At 43.1% G+C, this 5,000-nt stretch overlaps 1 protein-coding gene and 1 long non-coding RNA gene across 14 annotated transcripts in view; both read right to left on the bottom strand.

Moving 5' to 3' along the window:
- The window catches only part of LOC127005210 (echinoderm microtubule-associated protein-like 2), a 137,015-nt gene that overhangs the window by 69,405 nt on the left and 62,610 nt on the right, over nucleotides 1-5,000 (bottom strand). The window lies entirely within an intron of this gene.
- Nucleotides 806-4,735, bottom strand: LOC127005212 (uncharacterized). 2 transcript variants are annotated; one of them, XR_007758374.1, is made up of 4 exons: nucleotides 4,150-4,735; nucleotides 3,841-4,006; nucleotides 2,263-3,704; nucleotides 806-2,022 (listed from the first exon to the last, which is right to left on the bottom strand). It is a non-coding gene; the product is annotated as an uncharacterized LOC127005212 (long non-coding RNA). The 2 variants fall into 2 exon arrangements; XR_007758373.1 differs by having other exon boundaries at nucleotides 2,263-4,006.

A 5,000-nucleotide genomic window follows, 5' to 3' on the forward strand; every position in this document is an offset into this window, starting at 1 on the left:
CCCTTCTCTTCCCCTCCCTTTTTCTTTCTTCTTTCCCTCCTTCCTTCCTCTTCCCTTCGCTTCCCTTTCTTTCCCTCCTTCCTTCCTCCCCTTCCCTTCACTTTCTTTCCCACCGCCACCACCACCACCACCACCACCATCATCATCATCAGCATCATTAATTATACATGGAGTCCTTGAGAACGAATCCTGTCTTCCTTGTTTATTTACTTGTTTCGTTTGTTTAATTTTCTTTGATTTGTGTGTTGGGGGTGAGGGAGGAGGGGGGAAGGGGGAGGAGTAAGGCGTGTTTGTGTGTGTGTGTGTGTGTGTGTGTGTGTGTGTGTGTGTGTGTGTAAGGAAGGGGGAAGGGGAGGTGTGTGTGCGTGTGTACGTGGGCGTATAATTTCCCTGATCCTTTGTTTCATGGGGTTGAGTCTCGCATGATTCTCCTTTTAAATGGTTCGATTCTCTTTTGTTATCATTGCTATCGTTACTACTACTACTACTACTACTACTACTACTACTACAACTACTACTACAACTACTACTACTACTACTACTATTACTTTTACTACTTTATTTTTATTCTTATTGAGAGAGAGAGAGAGAGAGTTACGTCACGGATGGGAAAGCTTACGTCACACTAGATAGAGAAGGAGGAAGGAAGGGAAGGGGGAGAGAGATCGACCTTGGAGGAGGAATAGGAGGAGAAGGAGGAGGAAGAGGAAGAAGAAGAGGAAGAGGAGGAGGAGGAGGAGGAGTTGTATCTTATCCGAGAAACTTTAATTCCCGGAGGATTATTTGGGGTTGGATTCTCTCTCTCTCTCTCTCTCTCTCTCTCTCTCTCTCTCTCTCTCTCTCTCTCTCTCTCTCTCTCTCTCTCTCTCTCTCTCTCTCTCTCCTTCTTTTCACTAATTTGCTTTTTTTTTCCTTTTTCTGTTCATTTCTTTCTTTCGTACCTATTTTTTTCTTTCCTCCTCTCTTCTTTCCCTTCATTTCCTTCCTCCCTTTCTTCCTTTCTCGTGTTCTCCCTTCCCTCCCTTTCTCTTTATTAATGTCTTCCTCCCTTCACTCCCTTCGTCTTTCCCTTCTTCTTTCTCTCCCCTTCTTCATTTATCGTGTGCTCCCTTCCTCCCTTTTCTATTTTTGTCTTTTCCTCCTTCTTTCGTTCTCTCTCTCCCTTGCTTTCTTCTTTTTTTATATCCTTCTCTTCTTCATTTTTATCTCTTTTCCTTTCATCCTTTCTTTCTTTTCCTCCCATTTTCTCTTCTTCTTTCTTCTTCCTGTTTCTTCCCTTCCCTTTCCTCCCTTTCTCTTCCTTTCTTTCTCTTCCTTCTTTTCCCATTTTTTCTTCCTTCTCTGTTTCTACTTTTTTTCCTCTCCTCTTCTCTCCTTGCTTCTCGTCTCTTCTTTCCATTTCCATTTTCTTCTTCTTTCCTTCATTTATTTGTTCGTTAACTTCTTCCTTTTTGTTAACTTTTTTCTATTTTATTTATCTTCTTTATCTTTATTTTTGTACATGTTTTTTTTGTTTGTTTTTTAATTTTCTTATCTTACCTTTTTTTGTTTGTTTTTTTATATTTCCTCGTTCACATAATCTGCCGTCTCTCTCTCTCTCTCTCTCTCTCTCTCTCTCTCTCTCTCTCTCTCTCTCTCTCTCTCTCTCTCTCTCTCTCTCTCTCTCTCTCTCTCCAAAGTCTCTAAAAATATCTTCAGGCTTTTCTTGTCCCGACTTATGTTGTAACTCTTAGCTAAATCCTCTCTCTCTCTCTCTCTCTCTCTCTCTCTCTCTCTCTCTCTCTCTCTGCTATTTTTTAACTTTTTTTTACTTATTTTTCGTTTTCCTCTGTTTTATTTTGTTTTCTATTTTTTTTATACTTCCTTTTTTCATTCTCCTTCCTCTCTTCAATTCTCTATCTTCTGCTGCTCCTTCCACACACATTTCCTCTTTTTCATCCACCTCATCAACTGCCAACTTCCTCTCTTCAATTCTCTATCTTCTGTTGCTCCTTCCACACACATTTCCTCTTTTTCATCCACCTCGTCAACTGTCACCTTCGCCCCTTCAATTATGTATCTTCTGTTGCTCCTTCCACACACATTTCCTCTTTTTCATCCACCTCGTCAACTGCCAACTTCGCCCCTTCAATTATGTATCTTCTGTTGCTCCTTCCACACACATTTCCTCTTTTTCATCCACCTCGTCAACTGCCAACTTCCTCTCTTCAATTCTCTATCTTCTGCTGCTCATTCCACAAACATTTCCCATTTTTCATCCACCTCGTCAACTGTCACCTTCGCCCCTTCAATTCTGTATCATCTGTTGCTCCTTCCACAAACATTTCCTCTTTTTCATCCACCTCGTCAACTGGTAACTTCACCCCGCCACACACAAGCGTCTCGATCCGCTTACTCCGTCCGCTGCGATTGGTAATGGATTTCGCCTTCACTGGTAGCCTGGTAACATAATTAAAGTCCCCAGATCTTTCTCTCCCTCTGTGGTGGAGAGTGGAGTGGTAGTTCAGTAATGTCAACCACTACAAGTTTTTCGAGGTACAAACCAACGCTAAAAGAACTAGAAACAGTGGTCTGCCTACTCAAGCGAGGCGATGTAAAATACTGACGCTGGCAGGAGCTTCTTTTCAGACCGAGTTATCCGATACTGGAACAACCTCCCCGCTGAAGTAGTAAGTGCTGGAACCATCGACTTCTTCATCAGTTGCATCGACCTTTACTTCGTTGCAACAGGAGTGAATCAACGTGCGTGCCGAGGTGTTGTGGTCTGCTCAGCGGCGCCAAGTGACTGTCGAGTGGATTAAAGGGGTTATTACACTGGGCAAATTTTCCGTGGATTTTCAGTCAAACCACGATTTCCGCTGGCGTGGTTCTCATATTTCCGTGGTTTTCTGACGTGTCCACGATCTTCCAAAGCTACGGTAGATTTCACCGAAGGACGACGGTATTACTCATCATCATCAGCAGCAGCAATAACAAGAAACAAATGAGAATCGCGCTAGCGGAAATCGTGGTTTGACTGAAGATCCACGGAGAATTTGCCCAGTGTAATAGCCCCTTAAGCACCTGAGTGGGCAGCCTTGTAGTGAGTTAGTATGCGTCAAGTTGCCTGCCTTTCCATGTTTCTATGTTTTCTTCTCTTCTTCCTCTTTCTCCTTTGCCTCCTCCTTCTCCTACCCTTCCTCCTCTTCTTCGTCCTCCTCCTCCTCCTCCTCCTCCAGGTGACCGCCGGAGTATTGTGTTTCATTTAACTTTTTGCACTGAGCCTCGGGAGCCTTGGCCTTCAGGAGGAGGAGGAGGAGGAGGAGGAGGAGGAGGACATAATATCTAGGGTCACTCACCTCCACTATATCACCACCACCACCACCACCACCACCGCCACACCCAAAGTCTAACCTATCTTCCCTATTCTCCTTTTCCATTGTTTTACCTCTCCTATCTCAGTGGGTGGTGGTGGTGGTGGTGGTGGTGGTGGTTGTAAATGATGATGAGCTAGGAAACCCACCCACCACCACCACCACCACCATCACCATCACCATCGCCACCACTCCTGCCACGCCCACCCACCTTGCTACTGGGGATAATTATGATGATAGTGATCTCATAGTAGCATTCTTCTTTCGTTAGTCTTTTTTGTTTTCTTCTTTTATTCTTCCTGTTATAATTTTCTTGGTTTCGTGTTTTCATCCCCACTACCTTTTATCACCCTCCCTGTCCCTCTCTCTCCTTTCCTTCACCGTCTTTTCTTCCTCTTATCTATTTCTGCTTTCGTTATTCTTTTTGTTTTCTTCTTTTATTTTTCTTGTAATCTTGTTTTTTTTCATATTTACCGCCTCTGCCAACCTCCTTGTCCCTCTCTCTCCTTTCCTTCACCTTCTTTTCTTCTTCTTATCTATTTCTTCTTTCGTTATTCTTTTTGTTTTCTTCTTTTATTCTTCTTGTAATCTTGTTTTTTTTCATATTTACCGCTTCTATCACCCTCCTTGTCCTTCTCTCTCCTATCCTTCACCTCCTTTTCTTCTTTTTATCTATTTCTACTTTTCGTTAATCTTTTCGTTTTCTTCTTTTATTCTTCTTGTAATCTTGTTTTTGTTTTTTTTCATATTTACCGCCTCTGCCACCCTCCTTGTCCTTCTCTCTCCTATCCTTCACCCCCTTTTCTTATCATTTTCTTTCTTCTTTCCGTTACTTCATCTTCCTTCCTTCCTTCCTTCCTTTTCTTCACCAGTCCCTTCCTTTCGTCTCTTCCTGGTCTCCTATTCCCAAACACTTCGGGGTCTTCACATCCACATTTGACAAGGCTTTCGCAGAGGTTGTGATATATGGGCCGTATTACTAAGCATTTCGCCGCCCAAGTTCACATATTTGACAAGGCTTTCCCAGAGGTTGTGATATATGGGCCGTATTACTGAACATTTCGCCGCCCAAGTTCACATATTTGACAAGGATTTCCCAGAGGTTGTGATATATGGGCCGTATCACTAAACATTTCGCCGCCCAAGTTCACACATTTGACAAAGATTTCCCAGAGGTTGTGATATATGGACCGTATTACTAAGCATTTCGCCGCCCAAGTTCACATATTTGACAAGGATTTCGCAGAGGTTGTGATATATGGGCCGTATCACTAAACATTTCGCCGCCCAAGTTCACATATTTGACAAGGATTTCCCAGAGGTTGTGATATATGGACCGTATTACTAAGCATTTCGCCGCCCAAGTTCACACATTTGACAAGGCTTTCGCAGAGGTTGTGATATATGAGCCGTATTACTAAGCATTTCGCCGCCCAAGTTCACACATTTGACAAGGCTTTCGCAGAGGTTGTGATATATGAGCCGTATTACTAAGCATTTCGCCGCCCAAGTTCACACATTTGACAAGGCTTTCGCAGAGGTTGTGATATATGAGCCGTATTACTAAACACTTCGCCGCCCAAGTTCACACATTTGACAAGGCTTTCGCAGAGGTTGTGATATATGAGCCGTATTACTAAGCATTTT

Source organism: Eriocheir sinensis, chromosome 29 (assembly GCF_024679095.1).
Source record: "Eriocheir sinensis breed Jianghai 21 chromosome 29, ASM2467909v1, whole genome shotgun sequence".
Classification (NCBI taxonomy): Eukaryota; Metazoa; Arthropoda; class Malacostraca; order Decapoda; family Varunidae; genus Eriocheir; species Eriocheir sinensis.